Consider the following 24945-nt stretch of genomic DNA (forward strand, 5'->3'; position numbering starts at 1 on the left):
TTTCAAAAGCATTTGATAAAAGTGACATACAACAGATTTGTGAGCAAAGTTAGAGCTCATGGAATAAAAGGGACAGTAGCAACATGAATACAAAATTGGCTGAGTGACAGGAAATAGAGAGTAGTGGTGAACAGCTGTTTTTCGGACTGGAGGAAGGTTTATAGGGGAGTTCCCTGGGGATCGAAGTTAAGGCCCCTGCTCTTCCTGATATATATTAATGACCTGGTCCATGGTGTACAGGGCACAATTTCAAAATCTGCAGATGACTCAATGCTTGGAAGTATTGTGAACTCTGAGGAGGATAGTGTTGAAATTTAAAAGGACATAGACAGGTTGGTGGAATGCGCAGAGATATGGCAGATGAAATTTAATGCAGAGACATGTGAACTGATTCATTTTGGCAGGAAGAATGCAAAGAGACGACATAAAATAAAGGGTACAATTCTTAAGGGGATGCAGGAGCAAAGGGACCTGGGTACATATGTGCATAAATCATTGAAGGTGGCAGTACAGGTTGAGAGAGTGGTTAATGCACACAGCATTCTGGGCCTTATAAAGAGGGGCAGAGATTATAAAAGTTGTGTTAAACCTAAATAAAACAATGATTTGACCTTAACTAGAGTATTGCGTCCAGTTCTGAGCATCACACTTCAGGAAGGATGTGAAGGTGATGGTGCAGAAAAAAATGGTTCTCGGGATGAGGAACTTCAGTAATGTAGATTGATTGGCGAAGTTGGGACTATTTTCCTTGGAGAAGAGAAGGTTCAAGGAGATTTGATAGAGGTATTCAAAATCATGAGGTGTCTGGACAGTGTAGATAGGGAGAAACTGTTCCCATCAGTGGAAGGATTGACAACCAGAGGGTACAGATTTAAGGTAATTGGCAAAAGAAGCAGTGATGACCTGAGGAAAATCTTTTTTTGTGCAGTGAATGGTTAGGATCTGGAATGCACTGCCTGAGAGTTAAGACATTCAAAAGGGAATTGGATCATTACCTGAAAAGGGAAATAATGCAGGGCCAAGGTAAGAAGGCAGGGGGAGTGGCACTAGGTGAATTGCTCTTGCAGAGAGTCAGTATGGGCATAATTGGCCGAATAGCCTCCTTCCTTGCTGCACCCATTCTGTGAGAAAAGATGGGAGGAGGCTCGAGTGGAGCATAAACACTGGCATGGACTGGTTGGGTCAGATAGCTTGTTTCTGAGCCATATATCTTGTTTCATCTGATCAAACTTCCAGGAATAAACCAAACTAGAGTTGGCAACTCTAGCTTGAGGCCTGCTGACCCCTCAAATTCGTAACCCTTTTTCTAAACTGGACTGGTGACACCTTCCTGTCTCTGACAGACCCCACTGTCTTTTATTAACATACATCAGAAGCTCCAACTTCATGAGGTCTGATTCAAGTGTCAGATGGTACTGTACCCAAGCTAATCTGTTTAAATAAACTTCACTTAAGGGCCTGTTTATTTACATATGGAGTAATTGGAGTATGCGGGGCAGCAATTTGTTATCTGAAATAAAAACATAAAACGCTGGAAACACTCAGCTGTTCTGGCAGCATCTGTGGAGAGAGAAACGGAGTTAACGTTTCAGGCCACTGACTATTCATCAGAACTAAATTCATTTCATTTTCTGCGTTTTTTGAAGAAGTGATCAGTGCAGAATAGCTGCTCCAGGTTTAGCTGCACCTTTTATTCTGAAAGATTTATGGGGACACTTTGGTCCTGTTATGTGACCTTCCTGCGAACTTTTCTCTCCTGTAAGAATTAAGTTATTCAGCGTCATCTGCCATTCTAGCAGGGCACATCTGATCTTTTATAGGAGCTTTCTGCTATGTTGTTACTCTATGTTTCTTCCCAGGGTTTTCAAGTGATTTAGAGATATTTTAATGAAAATTGAGGCTGTCTGGCATAATCTTAAGAAAGACATTTCTGAGTTGCTTTATTGTTGCGTGTAAAAATGGAAGATTAGTTCAAACGTTTGACTTGGTAGCTCCAGAGCAAGGTCAGCGGTGCCAGAGGGGTTGACTGACTCTTCTCTCAATCGGAGACAAAGGTGAGATGTGAAGGATGTAAAGAAAAAGTAAATTAAAAGTCATGAGGTTTTCCCTGTCATTCCTGATTAATGCCCCTTAGTGATGAGAGCTAGTCACTGGACTCTAAACTCTGGGTTAGCAGAATTTTGGGAGGTCAGTAAAAATGTCAATCAAAGCTGAGCATTTTCGAACCTCTCAAGCACAACTAAAGATCGAGGAGTGAATTTCTGAACGGCTTTGGGCAGAGTTCCAACAAATGCTCTCCCATCAGCTCCTCTTTCTCTATCTTTCCTCCCGTTCAGTATAAAACCTCTCAGCCATTGAGGGAAAAAAAATTGACTCTTTCTTGCCCACTTCCAACAGCGTGACATGCTGAATTTTAACCTTAACCAGCAAGTGCAAGATTCACATTCCAGATTAAAATAGCACATCAGTTCATGATCTTAAAATTGCAGCATCTTGAATAAAATCTGTTTGTCAGCTTTTCCTGGAGGGAGAGGAGCCAGGGAGATTGCCATCATTTTCGACCATAATAACACTGCAAGTTGTATATGTCACGTATTTGCCAAATAAATGTTTCATGTTACAACAGTAACTTTGCAAAAAAAATGTTTTGCACAGTTTCAGTGAAATTTTGGAGTTAGCCAATGAGATTTGGTATACCTCAAATTCCCACACACATAAACCCCTACAAGTGTCCTGACATGTGTTCTAAAGTCGGTGCAATTTTTATAGACCCCTGAGGAGAAATGAAACAATTATGATTCAATATGACTATATCACCAAACTGTTGTCCCATCAACAGCTGGTCAGCCAGTAGCAGTGAACGAAAAGAGCCCTGAGGTAGATATACCAGAAAATTAAACCCTATAAAGCTAGAAAGTAGAAAGTTTCATTCCTCCCATGACTCATCTTGCTGGGGCGAATTTTAATTATCAGCTGGCCAATAGTGAAGTAGGTCACAGGGAGATTGGAGAGTGAGGGTTGGGAAGGTAGCCTGTAGGTTAATTCTTGTAGAGCATTCCTGCTCCTTTTGGCCCCATGTGGATAACTTGCTAACTTAGCAAGTTTTATTCTTTTTGACAAAAGCAAAAACTGCGGATGCTGGAAATCCAAAATGAAAATAAAAATAAAAATACCTGGAAAAACTCAGCAGGTCTGGCAGCATCTGCGGAGAGGAACACAGTTAACGTTTCGAGTCTGTATGGCTCTTCAACAGAACTAAGTAAAAATAGAAGAGAGGTGAGATATAAGCTGGTTTAAGGGGAAGTGGGACAAGTAGAGCTGGATAGAGGGCCAGTGATAGGTGGAGATAGCCAAAAGATGTCATAGACAAAAGGACAAAGAGGTGTTGAAGGTGGTGATATTATCTAAGGAATGTGCTAATTAAGGGTAGAAAGCAGGACAAGCAAGGTACAGATAGCCCTAGTGGGGGTGGGGTGAATGAATCAAAATAGGCTAAAAGGTAGAGATAAAACAATGGATGGAAATACATTTAAAAATAATGGAAATAGGTGGGAAAAGAAAAATCTATATAAATTATTGGGGGGAAAAAAGGAGGGGATCGGACCTCATCTTCCGACTAGGCACTTTACAGCCTTCCAGACTGAATATTGAGTTCAACAATTTTAGATCATGAACTCTCTCCTCCATCCCCACCCCCTTTCCGATCCCCCCCTTTTTTCCCCAATAATTTATATAGATTTTTCTTTTCCCACCTATTTCCATTATTTTTAAATGTATTTCCATCCATTGTCTTATCTCTACCTTTTAGCCTATTTCAATTCCTTCACCCCACCCCCACTAGGGTTATCTGTACCTTGCTCGTCCTGCTTTCTACCCTTAATTAGCACATTCCTTAGATAATATCACCACCTTCAACACCTCTTTGTCCTTTTGTCTATGACATCTTTTGGTTATCTCCACCTATCACTGGCCCTCTATCCAGCTCTACTAGTCCCACCCCCCCTTAAACCAGCTTATATTTCACCTCTCTTCTATTTTTACTTAGTTCTGTTGAAGAGTCATACGGACTCGAAACGTTAACTATGTTCCTCTCCGCAGATGCTGCCAGACCTGCTGAGTTTTTCCAGGTATTTTTATTTTTATTTTTGTTTTATTCTTTTTGACCTCAGCTTGCACACAGCAAACTGTTTCCTAAAGTGTTGATGAGGGTCCTATCGATCTCACAGAACCCCGGTTTCCACATTAAAAAAGAGCCTAAAACCTGGCTCCAGCTGTTAAGTGAGAGGCTCTGTCAGGCTAAATTGGGGGCAGAAATGGGGGCAGTAAATTTTTCCCCATGATTTTAAGGTGCCTGGTTTCTGCCCCTTGAAAACTAGTGAAAATCTCCCTCCCATCTCCTTCCAAAATTATTCTATCTCAGGAAGTGTAAATTGTGGGACTCCTAGCTGGTCTCAGCCTCTTTTTGTTCCTCTAGGTTTTTAAAAGCCCCACTGGTACATCTGGTATATCTACCTCAGGACTCTTTTCATTCACTGCTATTGGCTGACCAGCTGTTGATGGGACAACAGTTTGGCGATCTTTTCATATTGAATCGTAATTGTTTCATTACTCCTCAGGGGATCTATAAAAATTGCATCCACTTTAGAACACATATTGGGACGCTTGTAGGAGTTTATGCGTGTGGGAGTTTGAGGTGTGCCAAATCTCACTGGCTAACTCCAAAAGCCCTACTTGGGCGTCACTTAACAGCGCCTTTATAGTTTAGCTCACTTCCTCTCCTATTCTTTTCAAGCTTGGATTTCTGTACTACACTTTGCTTTCTCCATTTTAAAAAAAATCTTCTCCATACCCTGTTTCTTCCTTTTCTATTTCGTCTTTCAATCTCCCCTCCCTAAAGAAATTGCCGTCACCCCCATGTCCAGTCTGTTTCTACCCACGGATTGTGTATGCCAATTATAAATAAACAAACAAACATATGAATTAGGAGCAGGAAGAGGCCATTCGGCTCCTTAAACCTGCTCCACCGTTCAATAAGATCATGGCTGATCTGACTGTGGCCTCAACTCCACATTCTGCCTGCCCCGATAACCTTGGACTCCTTTGTTAGTCAAGAATCTATCTACCTCTGCCTTAAAAATATTCAATGAGCCTGCCTCCGCCACTCTCGGGGGGAATAACGTTCCAACGGCTCAACCCTCAGAGAGAAAAAAATTCTTTTCATCTCCATCTTAAATGGGAGACCCCTTATTTTCCAACTATGTCCCCTAGTGCTCGTCTGTCCCACAAGGTGAAACATCCTTTCAGCATCCACACTGTCAAGTCCCCTCAGGGTCTTGTATGTTTCAATAAGATCACCTCTCAAATAAACCCTTAAGGACACACTAGGTTGCCCAATGTGATCAGGAAACAAACAAACAGGAGTGTCCCTTTCTTAGAGGGGCATAACTAATAAAGAACCAAACCTTCCTGCATTACAACAGTGACTGTACATCAAAAAGTACTTCATTTGCTTTGAAATGTCTGGTGCTCATGAAAGCGCTATAGAAATGCAAGTCTTTCTTCTTCTTTAAAAAAAGGAAACTTAAAGTAGTAATATTATTTCCCATGCCCACTGCAAACTGCAGTCCCTGTGGAGCCCACTGGTTGGGGAAAGCCTCAAACATGCTGCCAGATGCAGTGTGCTCCTTCTCCGGGGCCGCACTGGTGCGGGCATAACCATGCAAGGCAGAGGGACCAGCGCCACAGACCACATGCAATCTGAATCTTTAGATGGCTCCCTTTGCCCAGGAGCAGACCCACAAAGAAGTCCTCTGGACTGCAACCACCCCCCTCCCTGCCCCATCAACCCCCCCCAACCCCCGCCCAGCCAAACATAGGGGCAAAATGTTCCTTTGCTCTAACTTGTTTCCTGGAGTTAACTGGGAAATGTATTGAAGAGTTAATCACTGGCTGGGTTACACAAATAGTCAACTGATGCAAGCCTATTGTGTTTGTACAGGTAAACAATGTGTGATTATAAATTCAGCCACTGCCTTCAGCTGCTTTAAGCAAACAGGAAACATCAGTACAAGGTGTATTGTGGAGCTGTACCAGACACAGTCCTCAGCCAAGCAACCTGACGGTGGATACAAAGAATTCTTTTATTTTTTCAAAAGGAGAAAGGTCCTGAGTTGAGGTAAGTCTGATGTCTATCTATCAACATCCATTCGTGAAAAGCAGTAAAATATATTATAGCAGCTCAATATTTTAAAGACCTGGAGTGATTTTAAAAGCAGTGGATTAGGAAAGACAATTGAGTTTACTGGCAAAACCTGTTGGGTTTTTTCCCTCTAATTTTTTTAAATACTCTCCTGTCTTCTGTATTGATCAGAATAAGTGATAGGCAGAACTTAGCTTTACCTTAAAATGCTTATGAGTCAGTTGGTCTATTGAAAAGTGTCTGAATTTATAGGTTGCATAAATCAAAAGAAATGTGCTGTGTAACATAAAGAGATTTAAGTGACAATGTGATTATAGAATCATACAGCACAGATGGAGGCCATTTGGCCCATTGTGCCAGTGCCATCCCTTTCAAAGACCCACCCAATTAGTCGCACAGCTCCGCTTTTTCCCCCTAGCTCAGCATTTTTGTTCCCTTTTTGAGTTTATACACAAGTGATGACCCTACACTTGTCAAAATCAAAAACAGGAAAATGTTGGATGTTGCAAATTGATTGTAACTGGAAAAGCTTGTTTTTCTCCTGTGTTTCCTTTTACACAATTGCAACAGATGCACAGAACAGTGTCACATTCTATTCCTGCTGTCTTACACTAGTAGTGAATCCCATTGACAATAAATTGGACTTGTCAGACCTTCAACGTGGACATTTATCTTAAGGGCAGAGATGAGTATTTGACTTATCTCTACCACATTCAATGAGGAAGGCATGTACTATTTAAAAGTAGTGGGCTAATTGCAAGTAGTGCAACTGCGAGCTCCTCTGATGGATCAATGAGTAGGCTAAAAGAGTCCAAGAAAGTTCCTGGTCCAATCCCTAGTTTGTGCTGAGTTTGATTGAGCTCAGTTATAGCAGGGCCAGGGCAGGGGGTTCTGGTCTCCGATCCTTCGGTTTAGGGAGGGGAGGAGGATGCAGTTAGTGATTACTGTCCAGTGGACCACTGCTGGAAAATACAGAGAGTGTGTGTGTGTGTGTGCGTGCGTGCGTGTTTATCAGGTAAGGGACAGGATTCAGCTTGGCTATGAGGCATCTCACAGTAGAAAAGCCTATTGGCATCTCCTGTCAGGGCTCACACTTGATGAATGGCCAGTAGAGCGGGATGCAGATGGCCAGAGAGTCAGCACCTTGTGAAGGGGAAAATGCTGGGGCATAGCAGGCCTGGTGAAGGCAATAACTGTGTGAGTTAGCAGGAAGTACTTGCGTCATTGGTCAACTCTGCCCTTTCTCCAAATTTCCACCTACAGTTCTTTATGGAGCACAGTTGATAAATACAAATGCTTTATATTTCATGTTTCCTTGGTCATTTAAGGCATTCCTGGGTGTTTAAGAGTGTAATACACTTTCAGATGAGGATATTCTGTCCAGGATTTCACAGGGTTAAAACACGATCTAAAATGGCCAGTTGAACTTTCAGAAACATCCAAGATAGTAAGTGGTTTGAAAAAAGCGAATCCAGAAAATTACTCTAAATTAAACTGCATGCAATTTGCAAGAGGCACAGGCTCAAACTAGTAATGGATACATTTAAGATTGATGTCAAGGAGTTCATCCCACAAAGTCTGATCAACTCTCAGAAATTAACCCATGAATAGAGGGGTGGGTGAATTTTCCTATAGAGTGCTGGGTGTGGCGGTCAGGGTGGGTGCAGGGGTTAGTTGAATGCCATGTTAGTGCTGAACTATAAGTCGCCACAACCATAGCAAAGCTCATCCCTCCAGCCCTGGGTTACACCTTTGATGTTAGTCACTTGGTGCCTCTGTCATCTCCAAGCAGCAGCAATGGATGTGCAGTTCCCTTCTCTGAGGATCCGTCTGTGAGATTGAATTATAATCGGAAGACAATTGTGGAGAAAGTAGGCCATTCAGCCCATCTTAATTCACCTACTGCTCTATCCAGGAGGCCATTTGTAGTGTTGATCAATTCTTGTGTGAAGAAAAATTCCTCCTATAAATCTAAAAGTTATTTGTTTCTATTTTGGGCCCATGGATCTACTCATGATATTCAGTTTGGGATGATTTACGGGATTTTCCTCTATTACATACTAAAAGATTATGTCTTGGACACCTCCTTTCAAAGCTGAAAAGACTAGAGATCTTGTTACTGTTCAGATTTGCTGCCAGAAGACATAAGGAGGGGCCACTTTGCTCCCCCCCTCTTCTTATACTGAAGGAGAGCTTTGCTAACAGGAGGGAATACAACATGGACATGGTGGACAGAAAATATGACTGCCAATAGCTTGCATATCTCATTGACCTCACAGTAATCCCTTCCTCCCTCTTAGGGACTGCAACTCAAATTAAACTGCTCTTTTCTGTATTAAAATTAGGAACAGAAAATTCTCGGGCTAGGCGGGGAGAGGAGGGGAACATTTTTGAAAAGAATGTGTGCTCACCCTGCACATTGGAATATGCACAAAACATTTACAGAAATATGCATCCGTGAAATATAAATAGTTTATGTGGATTCAAGAGACTAAGTGAGAGTATAGGATCAATGTGAGCTAGCAGGGGCCCAGGTGAACTGACAGGGTCTATGATATTGCTTTTGCTGATTTGGTATTTGAAGCCCATTTGTATCTATACTGCTAAGAGTCTCATATGTAGCTTTTTTGGAATAGATAAAGTCCATAAAAAAGGTAGTGTGCATGTATGTGTGTGTGGTGTTTCAATTGGGAACAGGATTGTACTCAAGTGCGATGATTTCAAGGTTGAATTACCTGCAGCCAAACTCTATCAAGATTCACACTGAAGTATAGCTACTTGCGATAACTGAAGGACTACTGTTGCTTCCCTTTGAACCCTACCTCAGTATGAGACATACCCTCCAAGGGAGATGGGGAGACTGCTACAGAAAACACCATGGATGTATGTGGATTAACAGTTTACTCACATTCATAGCTGATCGTTAAAGTCAGGCACTGGAATTTAATTTCACTTCTGGTAACAATGTAAATACAACCAGCTCTAAGATTATATGTTCTGTTTCAATAGCGGACACTATTAGTGATAAAATATTTGCTTTAATGTTGCTATTATTCTAATCTACTGATGTATTTATCAGAATGATCACATTCATCAGCAATGGTTTATCCTGTCACCATTAAGTAATTGAGGGATTACTCCTTCTGTGACATAAGATGAAGCAATTGATTGTTAATCTCTAACAGAGCTATCCAAGGATTGTTGGTGGGGAATTGTTATCACCTGAGTTTTTATTTCATTACATGACGTGTGTAGCTGAAGGGTTTGTTGTTAAGGGGAACTAACCTATTGCTTCAAAGGCGCGAGATAGGATTATTGATGTTAGGGTGTTCCTGGAGCAGGCACACAGTGCTTCACCGGTTATGGCCTTGTGCCAAATGCTTTTAAGAGTTTCCAACACTGAATTGTTGCTATTTGAATCTGTTTTGTAGCCAGTTCAGCACAAACTATTGTTTGCAAGCAAACTCTGCTGCAAACAACATTGTTTTGAGAAATAAAAGTCAAAATCTGCTTGTCACTGCACTAGGCCATGTGGCAGCTTGGAACTGAGCCAATATGGGAGCTGTAGCTGTGCATTCACACCCACCTGACCCAATCCCCTGCCAGCTACTGTGGGACAACCGTGATAGAGCCTTCAGACAGCAGTATGCCAAAAACACATTCCGCACGACTGGGAGAAACACAGACCCATAGGTATGGTACATGGGCTCCTGAACAAAAGATTTTGAGGAAAGGGTTTAGCTTTTGGCCTGGCTTGGATTATATTTATCCAGTTTTTTTTAATGGAAAGAATATTAGATACAGAGTAACAATCAAATCAGGGTCATAGTTTCTGCCATATGGTCTTCATGTGACTGACCACGTCAATTCTTGACCCGGAGACCTTTGGACACATGGGGAAGGACAAGAGACAGTGGGATGCCCAAGTGAAGGATTTGCTTCCTTTCCTTTTCTTCTCTGCTGCCACTCTGCCTCATCATTAAGGCATTTAGTCTCAAAGCATGATGTAGCTTGATGGACAAGCCGTTGCCATTTTTAACAATTTGTAGCAAGCAGCCATTAATGTCAATGTTGCTGTGCTTCAAGGAGAGCTTCAGAGTGTCTTTCTGGTGTTTTCTTGGTCCTCCCCTGGGACGTTGGCCATTAAAGGGTTGAGGAAACATGACCTGAGGGGGGAGACATTTTTTGGCCACCCAGACACAGTGTCCAGTTCATTGTAGTTGATTTTGAAGGAGTTCCAGGGATCTTCCAATTAAGCTTCTTCACTATGTCAAGGTGATGATCCACAAAGGAAACAATCAAATAGGAGCGAGTTAGAAGCAACAAAAAATGGTTCCTGACCAAACCCTATGATTTGTAAAGGGTTTATCAATCATTCTATTTCTAGAATGCATCAAAAATATTTCACCAACTATTTTGAAGAAAGGTGCTGCACCCAGTGACAGGAAACGTGGAGATGACCCCTCTTCCCTCGTCATCTCTGCTGAAGGAGGAGGAAAGGCATAGAAACTAGGGGAATAGTCTTATGAAACAAAAGCACACAAACTCCTTTGTAGTGAAGGATCACGACAGCACAAAGTTAATGTACACCTTTTACAAACCAGGTTAAATCCTCTAAATGCCATTCATTTTCCTTCCACCATGTCCTTTTTCTCTCCTTTTCTCCTAAGGGCAGTCACTTCAACTGGGGTGTCATTCAATAATCACCCCAACAGCCATCAGAGTATGTCTACCAATTGCTGATCTTTAGGTGTTAATCTGAGTAGTGAGTGACTGTGTCTATTCACGACAGCTGAATCCAATCCTGTTCTCACCTGATGTGCACACGCAAGTCATTTCCAGCAGCAATAGACTCTAGGTAGTAAATGGGATGATTGCTCCCTGACTAGCCCTGGCCCGTGGTGACCATACCCCATGAGATCAGTTAATTCAGCACAGGCACAGAACTGCACTTGGGACCTTTCATAACTAACTGTTTATCAAAGCCAATTTAATAGCCATTTATATTGGTTTAAAACATGACTTTGTCTGGATCATGATACATTCTTCAATTACCTGTTGCTGTGTCGCTGACGCAGCTTTCTGCGCATTGCTACTACCTAGGAGGGCATTTCCCCATACCTTCATGATTCTTGAATTCTAAGGAAGAGCCCTCATTGTCAGGCAGCCAAAGATTACAAAAGAATGCTCTGCCTGTTGCGTGCTGCTTAAACTGTTTAGCATACAAGTAATCCTGTGTTGTAGCTTCACCAGGTTGATGTCTCAATGCTTCTAAAAAACCTACTTGACCTTGTTGTCACCAATCAACTTGTCGCAGATGCACCTGTCCACGACGGTATTGGCAGGGGTGACCACCACACAGTCCTTGTGGAGACGAAGTCCCATCTTCACATTGAGGATACCCTCCATCGTGTTGCATGGCACTACCCCCATGCTAAATTGGATTGATTTCGAACAGAGCCAGCAACTCAAGACTAGGCATCCATGAGGCGCTGTGGGACATCAGCAGCAGCAGAATTGTATACAACCACAATCTGTAACCTCATGGCCCAGCATATCCCCCACTCTACTATTATCATCAAACCAGGGGATCAACCCTGGTTCAATAAAGAGTGCAGGGGGGCATGCCAGGAGCAGCACCAGACATACCTAAAAATGAGGTGTCAACCTGGTGAAGCTATAACACAGGACTACTTGCAAGCCAAACAGCATAAGCAGCAAATGATAGACAGAGCTAAGCGATCCCACAACCAACGGATCAGATCTAAGCTCAGCAGTCCTGCCACATCCAGTCATGAATGGTGGTGGACAATTAAACAACTCACTGGAGGAGGAAGCTCCACAAATAACCCCATTCCCAATGATGGGGGAGTCTGGCATATCAGTGCAAAAGACAAGGCTGAAACATTTGCATCCTTCTTTAGCCAGAAGTGCCAAGAGGGTGGTCCATCTTGGCATCCTCCTGAGGAGCCCTTCATCACAGTGCCAGTCTTCTGACAATTTAATTCACTCAGGTGATTCTGCATTGGATACTACAAAGGCTATGGGCCCTGACAACTTGTACTAAAGACTTGAGCTCCAGAACTTGCCTTGCCCCTAACCAAGCTGTTCCAGTACAACTACAACACTGGCATCTATTCACCAATTTGGAAAGTTGCCCAGGTATGTCCTGCAAACAAAAAGCAGTACAAATCCAATCCGGCCAATTACCACCCAATCAATCTACTCTTGATCATCAGCAAAGTGATGGAAAGTGTCATCGTCAGTGCTATCAAGTGGCACTTACTCAGAAATAACTGGCTCATTGACACTCAATTTGGGTTCCAGCAGGGCCACTCAGCCCTCATTATAGCCTTGGTCCAAACATGGACAAAAGAGGTTAACTCAAGAGGTGAGGCAAGAGTGACTGCCCTTGACATCAAGGCAGCATTTGACCGAGTGTGGCATCGAGGAGCCCTAGCAAAACAAGAGTCAATGGGAATCAAGGGAAAACACTCCATTGGTTGGAGTCATACCTAGCACAAAGGAAGATGGTTGAGGTCAATCATCTCAGTCCTAGGATATCACTGCAGGAGTTCCTCAGGGTAGTGTCCTAGGCCCAACCATCTTCAGTTGCTTCATCAATGACCTTCCCTCCATCATAAGGTTAGAAGTGGGGATGTTTGCTGATGATTGCACAATGTTCAGCACCATTCGTGACTCCTCAGATACTGAAGCAGTCCTTGTCCATTTGCAGCAAGACCTGGACAGCATTCAGGCTTGAGCTGATAAGTGGCAAATAACATTTGTGCCACACAAGTGCCAGGAAACAAGAGAGAATCTAACCATCTCCCCTTGACATTAAATGGCATTTCCATCGCTGAATCCCCCATTATCAATATCCTGGGGGCTACCATTGACCAGAAACTGAATTGGACCAGCCATATAAATATTGTGGCTGCAAGAGTAGATCAGAGGCTAGGAATCCTACAGAGACTAACTCACCTCCTGATTCCCCAAAGCCTGTCCACTATCTACAAGGCACAAGTCAGGAGTGTGATGGAATACTCTCCACTTGCCTGAATGAGTGCAGCTTCAACAACACTCAAGAAGCTTGACACCGTCCAGGACAAAGTTTCCAAAATTGGCACACCATCCACCGCATTCAACTTTCACCCCTCCACCGCTGACACACAGTGGCAGCAGTGCATACCATCTAGATAATGCACTGCAACAACTTACCACGGCTCCTTCAACAGCACCTTCCAATCCCACGACTTCTACCATCTAGAAGGAGAAGGGTAGCAGATACATGAAACACCGCCACCTGGAAGCCACATAAAACTACACCCCAACCCCCACCCCTCCCCCCACCGCCCCAACCCCCACGCACACTTCTCACTTGTGGCCTGGGTTGCTTTGTGATCCTGGAACTCTGGTGACTGTCCTTCCAGCAGCAGCAGATGCTGCTGAGCACAAGAGCTGCCGGCCCCTGATTAGCTGGCAAGGCTTCTATCCCTGGTGTCTTGATTCCAGGGGAAGGCCCACCGCTGGCCTCGCCACTGCCTGATTGGCTTGTGGTTCAGTGGGTCTTTCTGAAAAGAGGCAGCGTGGGTCTCTCGCAGGCTCTCCAGCCGGCTGGTGAGACCCCTGACACCTCAACAAGATTCTGCCCATAGTTTCTGTATAACGTGCAGATACAATTTTGTTACGATTCATTGTATGTTGTTTTACTTGATGCAGAAGAGTGTTAAAACAACCAAGAGAAAGTAACATTTAGACAATAAATGAAATCTAGGGCAATAGGAGCTAAAGAAAGAGAGCCCTTCACAGTTAATTCCATCCATCTGCTGGTATTTTCCTGTAGGGCGGAATTACCTAAGCAAACAGCACACACCTATTCATAACCTGTTTTTGGGCGTGCGCCAGACCATGTAGAAAATAATGAGCAAACATGAATCCACCTACTATGCAAAGCAAAGCAGCTTCACCTGCTGTAGCTGGTCACCCGCAGAGTATTTCTCCCACAGAAAACCCAGCATCAATTTTAAACGGACAATTGCAATTGTATTCAGATTATTTTATTACAATATGTAAAGAGCATAGTCCCTGCTAAGCAGAAAGTTGTGTGCTTTGAAATTTTAGGAGTCTATTTGTTAAACTGTTGTGAAATGGGAAATGGTTATGTACAATAGTTATCACCTCCCCTTGTGTGTATTGTATGTATATGACTAATGTACTGACCTGGTGACTATTTATTTTACCTACTGAATTATTAAGAAGACATTATTCCTCCCTGTTGGCTTTTGAAGCTTTGACATACTGAACGATAATATTTTGTAAATGTATCAGCATTCAGGACAACCTGAGAAAGCTAACTAATAGAAGCAATAAAGCTGATGATTCAAAAGTGACCCTGAACACAAGCATGACATGTAGCATTCGCCGCTCTGACCCCACTCCAGCGGCTTGAACACGAACTCCAGGTGGACATTCCAATGCAGTACTGAAGGAGTGCTGCACTATCAGAGGTGCTGCCTAAACTGAGGCCTCCACCTGCCCTCCTAGGTGGTTGTAACAGGTTCCATGGTATTATTTAACAAAGGACAGGGGAATTCCTTGCCAACATTTATCTGTCAACCAAAATCACTAAAATAGATTATCTTATTTATTATTATTCTTTTACGGGATGTGGGCGTTGCTGGCTTGGCCAGCATTTATTGCCCATCCCTAATTGCCCTTGAGAAGGTGATGGTGAGCTGCCTTCTTGAACCATTGCAGTCCATGTGATGTAAGCACATCTCCAGTGCTGTTAAGAAGGAAGTTCCAGGCTTTTGGCTCAGTGACAGTGAAGGAACAGCGATATAGTTTCAAGTCTGGGTGGTGTATGGCTTGGAGGTGGACATGGAGGTGGTGTTCCCATGCATCTGCTGCCCTTGCCCTTTAAGGTGCCAGAAGTTGCGGGTTTAGAAGTTACTGTTGAAAGAGCCTTGATGAGTTGCTGCAGTGCATCTTTTAGATTATTACGTGGTTACTTGTATATACTTACATGTATTATAAACGTATCACTGTTTGTGGGAGCTTGGCTGCCGTATGTCCTACATTACAACAGTGGCTACACTTTAAAACTACTTGATTGGCTTCAAAGCTTTTTGCGATGACCTAAGGTCAAGAAAAGTGCTGTAGAAATCCTTTTTGCTTACTACACAAATGCTGTGCGATACAGGCTTGTAAGTTAAGCTTTAGGTTACCAACACTGGCGATTCTCCAATCCTGTTCTCCAATGGACTTTCACAGTGAGTTGGGATCAAAGGGTCAGAGCTACAGTATTGTAGCCTTATCTTTGCCCATTCCTTCCTGCAATCCCAGCTCCCTACTGTGAATGTAGGATTATGAACTTAGCCTGAGCATTCCATCACTCGTAGTTGTGTCACAGGAAATCCCGGGCCCTCGATATCTGAATTGTTGGCCGTTCATTTCAAAATGAGTGGATGGTAACTCGCAACCTGTAACTTCTCCAGATCAGCTCTCTGTCCATTCCAGTCCCATTCGGGTTCTAGATTGTGTCATCACTCCTTATAAGAACGCAAAAGACTGAAGGGGATACAAGTAGTGATGCAGGCCACATGTCTGGCATGATTCAAAAGATGTTCAGCCTTGTTTTCAAAACCCTCCATGCCACACCCCTCCCTGTATCTGAAATCTCCAGCCCCACAACCCTCTGGGATCTCCACGCTCCTCCAATTTTGGATGCTTGTTCATCACCAATTTTAATCACTCCACCATTGGCCCTTCAGTTGTCTAGGCCCTAAGCTCTGGTGTTCCTTCCTACATTTCCCCACCTCTCTACAATGATTTCCTCTTTTAAGATACTCCTTACAACCTATACCTGTTTGACCAAACTGTGCTAATTCTCCTCATCTGGCTTGGTGTCAAATTTTGTTTGGTAACCCTCCTATGAAGCACCTTGGGACACTTTACTGCTTTAAAGGAGCTATATAAATGCAAGTTGTTGTGATTTTGTTGTTGAAAGCGCAAGATTTATTTTCTAGGGAGATCTGGGGCATGCTACCCGGACAAATTTGATTTGTGACACTTTATTCGATGCACTCTCCAGAACTTTGAAGCCTACAATGTATCAGATGATTCATGTTCCCCCTCCGCAATCCTCCTGGTAGGTATGTTGCTATGGATGAATAATCATTTTTTAAAAAAGTATTAAAAATAGCAAAAACATATGATCTTGCTGTTTTCAAATACAAAGAAATGGCCGTTAAAGAAATCTAAAAATGTCTTTCATCTGAAGCATGACCAATTTTTAAAGCAAATATTTGGAGCTGAATTTTTTGTCAGGGAGGCAGGAAGCAGGAGTCGGGTCTGTTTTCGGGTCTCAAACCCGTCTCCAGTGGGAAACTGACTAAAGTCAAGGTTTTCAAGTGGGTGAGCCCTTAATTGGCATCGACAGATATCACGTCCAATTCAAGGGGATGAGGGGGGTCTTAATGGTGGTGAGCCAATCAGAGGCCTCCCAGCTTCAGGGAAGCACCCAGCTCAATAAAAGCTAAGTAACTGGGATGGTGTTCCACTCAATCTCCTTACATAGGGCAGCACTTGGATTCCAGGAATCCATCTAGTGAACTTTCATTGCACCCCTCCAAGGCAAATATATCCTTCTTTAGGTAAGTAGACCAAAACTATAAACAGTATTCCAGGTGTGGTCTCACCAAAGCCATTTATAGTTTCGGCAACAGTTCCTTACCCTTATATTGCAATCCCCTGAAATAAAGGTGAACACATCATTTGCCTTTCTAATTGTTTGCTGTACCTGCAAGGTTAACTTTTTGTGATATGTGTGCAAGGACACCAAGAATCCCTCGGAATCCCAACATTTGCTGGTTTTTGGCCTTTAGAAAAATAATTTGCTTTTCCATTGTTCCTACCAAAGTGGATAATTTCACGCCACCTCACATCATATTCCATTGGTCAACATCTTGCCCAATCACTTAACTGACACTGCTTCCACCTCCCCTGATCATGGAGCTGGTCCATCTCAGTGCTTCCTCCCTGCCTGTGCTTTCTGCATTGGTGCTTAGTGATCAGATGGCAGGAATAACACTGATACCTCAGCATGTGTCTTGGCTTAGTAAGTGTGACCTTGCCTCTGAGTTGGAGTAAAAAGCTCTGAAGGTTCGAGACCCACTGCAGTGACGTGGCTGCAAAATCTAGACTGCTCTTTCAGGACAGTACTGAAGGAGTGCTGCACTGTTGGAGGTGCTGTCTTTTGGATGAGACATTAAATTGAGGCTCCGTCTGCCTCATAGATAAATGTGAAAGATCTGATGGCACTATTTTGAAGAAAAACAGGAGAGTTATCACTGAGGGTTAAATTCTGGCCAGGACACCAATCAACATCACCAAAACAGATGATCTGCTTAATGTTACATTGCTGCTTGTGGGAGCTTGCTGTGCTGCCACATTTCTTGCAATACAACATCTCTGTTGCACTTCATAAGTACTTTATTGGTCATAAAGTGTTATGGGATGTCCTGAGGTCATGAAAGAAGCTGTAGAAATGCAAGCCTATCTTCCTTTAATGAGCAGGCGCCTGTCTGGTCCTGGAACATTACTCTGGGACAGAACATCCTCTCCCTATAGCGATGACATTATGGCACTTACACTTCTCCTGGCTCAGTTACAGAAGGCCGAAGTTCCAGCAGTTTTATTCTCTGTAAAAGTGTCACTTTCGAGTTCTATTTTAATGAATAGCACAGCTTGTCTGTGTTTTAATTTGAATAGTTAACGTTTGCCTTTGACACTCTTTTCAGTGTGTGATCCCATTCACACAGTTCAGCAGGCCGCAGCTCCAGCCTTTAGTTTGGTCTATGTTACGCTCATCCATGTAATGAAATGTCAGTGTAGCTGACTGAGATACTCTCCATTTCAGTGACAGATCTAGTGACTGCAACCAGCACTCCCAGATCATATATAACACAGTCTGATAAAGAGTAAGGCTCCTTATGATCAATTCCACATAGATGCCAACATACAAAACTCATGAGAGCTGACAAGCAACCTGAAAAAAGCCTAAAAAAACCTGACAACTCAAAAACAACGTACAGCACAACTGAAAATTAGAGCTGATTACAGGTTTATGATCATGACCACGACCTGAAGATAACTAAATCCGTTATATTTGTTTTTATTATATCGGAGTTCAGGACTTCGAGTCAGGTTTTTGGGACCCTGATTAAGTTTGTTTCCTTGTGAACCTCAATAGGCTGACCTATGATATATGAAAGAAAATGTTGCAATGGAAATGCAGCGGGATATGATAACTTAAACTGTAGATGAGCTCAAGGTTCCTCATTTTCCTTTCCAAATTTCCATCAGTTAAATGATGACCCACAGTTGCTTGGTTAAAATCCTGGAACTCTCCCCCTAACAACACTGAGTGTACCTACACTGCATGGACTGCAGCAGTTCAAGAAGGTGGCTCACCATCACCTTCTGGAGGGCAATTGGGGACGAGCAATTAAAAGTGCTGGCCTAGCCAGTGGTGCACACATCCCATGAATGAATTAAAAAAAAATTCATGCCACTTACATGGCGTCTATAAAATAGTTTCTCTGGCCATGTCTGACTCTTTTGGTAAAAGCAGTTATTGGTATGTGGGGGCTTGTGGTCCACCACTGTGCTCAATTTTAAAATGACAAACACTTCCTGCCAGCTGGAATCCTCCAATGCTATGAGGCAGGGAATAGCCTTTTGGCTTGGATCATGGATATGTGTCACCAATAAATGAGGTGGGTGAGAGTGCGAAGCTGGTGAAAAAGCAATCACTCTTTCACCCTATCACTGTGGCTTGATATACTTAGTGCTTTATCCTACCACTATCTATGCCCCAGGGTTTGATTCACTCGATCTTTCCCCAGAAGCTCTGATTATTTTTCCCCCTCATCTGTCATACTCTCCTCCTCCACCTCACTCCCCATTAATCAGCAAGCCGTAATTGGAATAAAAATGAATTAAACAACTCAATGCAACATAGGTTGGTACTGTGTATAACAATGCTTTAAAGCACATTATAGTACCATGTTAAAGATTAGTTAATGCTGATCAAAGATTAATATAGATAGTAAAAATGTTTTAATAGCTGGATTGCTTTATTTGGCAATATTTTGACATTTTAAATACAAAGCAAAACCAAAAGTTGGGAGATTGTCCACATATGTATATTCTTAATGAAACTGATAAATTAGCTTTGTCAGGACCTAGACTGAAGTGAATTATAGTAATGGAAACTTGGGTTACAGGCAGATGCCTGACCTCATCCCTTTCAGGAGCACCTTGAGTTTGATGAAGCTCAGAGGACCTTCTTGAAAGCCCTGATTTTCTATTTTCCCCCACCACTTATTTTTGTGATTCTTTTATTGTGCTAGCTAATTTGTATTTGACAATGAGTCGATTTATTAGGTGGAATTACATCCATTAGAACCTGGGTGCAGACTGGCCCAATTTTAGAAAAGCTTTAATCCAAAATAATGCATCAAAAGCAAGATGAAAACAAAGGGGGTTTAGATATCTTATTTTCATTGTGCTGGAGAGGTAAGTGCAAAAAAACCACAGGCTTAAAATCTCAATTCTGAGATGATGAGTTTAACATGTCCAATTTCATTGGTGCCTGTCTGAGTTCTTGGTCTCCTGCTCTGCCTTCCATTTCTTTGTCTCCATAATCTTAAACTCATCCAACAATCTGCTGCCTGTACCCTAACTCACACCAAGCCCTGTCCTCCAGTTCACCCATCACCTCTGTTCTTGCTGACCTACATCAGCTTCCGTTAAGTGATGCCTTTTTTTGAAATTCTCATCCTTGTTTTCAAATCCCTCCAAAGCTTCACCCCTCCTGATCTCTATAACCTCCTCTAGCCCCATTACCCTGCAAGATATCTGTCTCCCCCAATACTGGCTTCATAGGCATCTTTAATTTTAATCACTTCACAATTGGTGCCTGTGCCTTCAGCTGCCTGAGCCCTAAGCTCTGGCATTTCCTACCTGAAGCCCCTTGCTTCTAGTTCTAGTTCTCTACTTCTTTAAATTGCTTCTTAAAACCTAGCCCTTTGACCAGGTTTTTGATCACCTGTCTCTTTATGCAGTTTGGTATCAAGTTTGATTTAATAATGTTCCTGTGAAGTGCCTTGGGACATTTTATTACAATAAAGGCACAATGTAAAATACAAGTCGTTGTTGCACAGCCTACAGGTATCCTTTCTTCCCACTTTTCAAACGGGATGGAGAGGGGAGTAAAGTCTGTGCAACAAAACCCTCAACCTGTTTATAAGAAACTACTTTAAGTTTCTGATCTAGGACACACAGAGGAAATCCTCCTCCTGTTTGAGCTGGGGTTGTAACGTGGACCACAGAAATTTCAGAAGATTCTCATGCCCGTCTCTGAAACCCCAGTGAGGAATATTTAATGTTGAAATGTAAAAATGAGTGACGCTGTTGGTGGATAGAGCATTTTGTGCTTTTCAATGATATTTCCCTGCTCAATATAATAGTGAATGTTTTAACCTGGTGAAATAAACCATTCAATTATCAGCAGTTTACAAAACCACCAATTAATCAATTTACCCCAATGACCATTTAATAGCTGGCTTCATTTCTTACTAGCATGTTACTAAAATATTTGACTTTGCTTCTCATTCAGTATTTTTCTATATAAAGTGTAGACATATTGCCAAGTGAAGTAATGCAGTAATATATTAATTTTTGGCAGGTATTAATTATTCTTTGAATTGCACTTGTATTTTAAAGCCTTGTTCTGTTGTGGCATCAACAGACTTTAAATAGACTCATTCAATTGCATTTTGTATTGTAGTTATGATCCTGTGACCTCTACAATAGTCCCAAGCTGCTTTGAAGCCAGCTCCTCACATGCCAGTGAACCATTTCATGTTTTGTCAAAACTGAAGTCTGTCAGACTGGTGGAAATGCTTTATCTTAGTTATGTTACTCTTGGCAGAGGGACAGGAACCCAGAACATAGAAATGCCGAAGGCTTAGAATCCAATTCCATTTTGGTTTCTAGCCTAAAGAATTAGGCAATTCTTTTTTTTTAATCAGGAACTAGATTCAGCTGTGCACCCAGAATGCTATTTGCGTCATGACTAAATTGCGTTGTCATTAACCAGAAATTTTCGGGCCATAAATTTATTCTCAAACACTTAAGTTCCAAATGCAAAACTGCCATCTGTTAAGTTATGGATGGTTTGCCATATCCAATAGCAGGGGTTCAAACATCCCATTAGGGTATTGCTAAACAATAAACAGAAAGTTACATTTCATTAGCAGCAATCGATTCTTTGCTAAATAAAGGCCTGAATTTTCATGCAGAGGCTCTCTGTCTGCGTCAAAGTGCGGCAGAGGCCTGTGACCGGAAGTCCCACCCCCGAACCCGGAAGTCCCAACCCCGAACCCAACCTCCCCCATTTTCACAGGGGTAGAGGTGGCGGAATGGGGGTGGTTCTAAAATCATGCATTCCTGGATCCCAGAGCAACTGCCTATATAATTCAGCAGCTGCCAATACTCGTGTATTTTGGTGAGGTAGGTGTCTGAAACCCGACGTGTGCAGATTAGACCAGGGAAGAGCAGGTCTGAACCTTGCGGATTTGTTTAAATAGTGAGAGCACCCTTTGCCGAGTTATGGTACCCCTTTGTATATGGTCTCTTTAGGAGAGGTGTGGCACCTATTGAGGTAGGTCACGTATCTTTGGGGTTGTTAAAATTAGACATGATTGTGCGTAAAAAGTCCATAAACTCCTTGGAACTGTCAAAGCTGTCAAAGAGCAGTTAAAACTCATTGGAGCTGTTCAAGCTCAGTAAACTGTCAAAGCTATCAAGGGATTTACCTCTGCTGGGCTTTAAATTTACAAAAGGTGTGGAATTTTTAAAAGATTAGTGCTTGATATTTCACTCTGTCTGTTGACATAAGTCTAAAGGTTATCCTTGGAGGATTTGTGCTGCATCACTGATTTTACAACCTAACATTGGGCGGAATTGTCCCAGATTTGCACTAGGTGCAGTATTGGGCAGGGAAAAGAACATTTTACCCACCGGCCGCAATGGCAGATTTTCACACCGTATTGTCCCAATCCCGCCTAATTAATTAAGCATTCCTGGGAAACCTGCTGTTTCGATGGCGGATGAGCTTTCATTTGCCTGCCACGCCCTCACCTCGCCGTTTCATCATGCTGGGCGCCATATTTAAAGTACAGCCATGCGCACACCTCTCAGTGCTTCCAACCCAAGACTGCTGCACAGAAGATATGGCCCTGAAAGCCAAGAAGACTGCAGCTACCTTCCCACCCCCAGTTTAATGATGCGTCCCTCGAGAGCCTTTTAGATACAGTGGAGGTCCCCTGTGATGTCCTCTACCCCCTGCTCTGGCCGCACGAGAAGCAACATCACCAACCCAGCATGGGAGATGGTGGCATTGGTGGTCAATGCCAATGCCCTGCAAAAGAGAACAGCGACCCTGTGCCAGCAAAGGATGAATGATCTCCTCCGTTCCACCAGAGTAAGTCACTCTCAACTCACACACTTACAAATGCATCACACATCCACAGGGATCTCACACCTCGAGGGACAACACTGCTAACTCTTGTACACACCCACATATCTCCATCAGGCTCATATCCTCTGGAGTTGCATCTTCACGCTGTTCATGTCTCCAGTCACCACACAAATATTCCACGCAGTGCTGTGCATCCTGCTCACACTCTCTTCATCAGGAGAAGCTGGCTCACATCAGCAGGGAGAGGTCCCAGACCTGGGGTGAAGTAGCCTGCATTAGACCCCTCACTCACTTTGAGGAGTGCAATCACGCTGACGGTAAGGATGTGGACCGTGCCTGCAGTGACGGTGAGGTCGGCGGCGAACACCCTCGTGAGGATCCTGCACCACATCATCCCTCTCTCAACACAACTGTGAGTGCTCTCTCTCCTGCTTTTGACTCTGCTGCCATGCACTAATTATCTCTACTTTGGTTCGCAGGGAGCTCAGCCAAGTGACCGACACCCTCAGCCAGCCAGTCCCTCAGCTCCATCCACATCCTCACCTCCAGCCAAGAGGACACCTCCTCCATTAACAACTGGAAATAAGCAGCCTGAAAGACCCATCACAGTGCTTACCCACACCCTCCACCAACGCAGAGACACACACCTCGGTGGGACCTGGATCTAGAGCAGGCTTAGATTCATAATCTGGTGTCACTGTACTGATACCTGTCCGCTGCAGGAGGAGGCAGGTTCAGCTGAGCTCCCAGGCACTCGGAGGACTGCTGGGGAAGAGGCAGCTGTGAGGTCCAAGTCAGATAATGAGCCCCTGGAATCAGCCTTCCAACTCATCCTGGAGAGTTAGCAGAAGGTGGGGGAACATCGCACAGAGCTGTTGGAAGCCCTCACAGAGTGGCACGCGAATCGGAGCCTGCTTTCTGATGAAGTGGTGCCCACATGTGCGCATATGGAGGTCTCCGGAGGAGGATGGCAGACGCCATGGAGACCCTGGTCCAGCAGAACGTGGAGATGTGTGCAGACCTGCATTCCATGGCGAGAGCCATGGGTGAGTTCCTGAAGTGGAAACATAAGAGGGAAATGGGGCCCCTCGACGTCCCTCCAGGTGCTCCTTCCCCTCAAGGAGTCAGGCTGGGGCCCTCAGGCACCTGAAGAGAGAAGGAGCTTCAGCTGGACACCCCTGGGTCATCCACTCAGGAACCCCAGAGCCTGTCCTCTCCCTCTGAGAAACCCTTTGCCTGTGACCCCCTCAACCTTGTCCTCTGTCACCACATAGGTTGCAGCTGGCCCACAGGAGGACAGCCAAAACAAGCCCGGGCCCCCAAGGCCTCATGTCTCATCAGAAATCATCAGAGGCAACAGGGCCAGCCATTGCACAGGCTGTCTCCATCCCTGCTGCGGATGTCAGGGCAGCACTGAGAAGTCTAAGGCATTCAAAAGTTAAGTTAACACAGTTGGTTGCATGGGTGAACGCACTTGGTCACTTTATAATCTGAAAATATATTCACTTTCACTGAATAATGAGTAATGTTGTCTTTAGGCAAGCTTCGCAAGTCCTCCCATTGCATTCCTCCCCCCTCCCCCCCCCAACCCCCTCACTAGCAGTTCAGCTGCACGTAGTCGGCCCACTAGTGATTCTGGAGGGAGAAGTGTACGTGTGGAAGGGCCTTTTGGAGCCTTGTGCAAGCACTCTCCCACACACGCGAATCTTTCCTCCATCGCACTCATCTCAATGTCCTGAACATTTCCAATGCTGCCTGCTGGGATTCGCTTTCAGTTGTCCACCTGAGTTGACCTGCATCTCCGCCCACCCACTGATCACACTCCCAAGCAGCACCTGTTCTCGCCCACCACAACTCTCGTTTCACTTTCGATTTAGCAAGCGAGAAGTGCTACAGTTTCCTTTGCGCTCCCCTGGCCTTTCCCCTCTCTCAGTCACCCATTGTCTTTCCCCCATCCCTGTCGACCCCCTTGGCATCACCTTCCATCTGCCCACTGCGACCTACCAGCCACATCCCTTTTTTTTCGGGGATGTCTAGGTGAAAGTGCATGTTCCTTTCCTTCCCGAAAATCCCACCCCCATCCGCATATTCTCCCTGACATCCTTCTTCCCACCACCAGGGTCTGTGTCTGCCTCCGAATGCCCAGCAGCCACCCTCGCTATCCCTTCTACTGATACTGTTGATCCCTTACTCT

General features: G+C 43.8%; 1 protein-coding gene across 1 annotated transcript in view; it reads left to right on the forward strand.

Annotated features, from left to right (window-relative positions):
* Positions 1–6078: 6078 nt before the first annotated feature.
* spdef (SAM pointed domain containing ets transcription factor) overlaps positions 6079–24945 on the forward strand; it is a 73779-nt gene continuing 54912 nt past the window's right edge. Inside the window, exon 1 of the mRNA XM_078546220.1 lies at positions 6079–6175. The gene's annotated coding sequence lies outside the window, so the exon portion shown is untranslated. The remainder of the gene's footprint in view (positions 6176–24945) is intronic.

Source organism: Cetorhinus maximus, chromosome 8 (genome assembly GCF_964194155.1).
Source record: "Cetorhinus maximus chromosome 8, sCetMax3.hap1.1, whole genome shotgun sequence".
Lineage (NCBI taxonomy): Eukaryota > Metazoa > Chordata > Chondrichthyes > Lamniformes > Cetorhinidae > Cetorhinus > Cetorhinus maximus.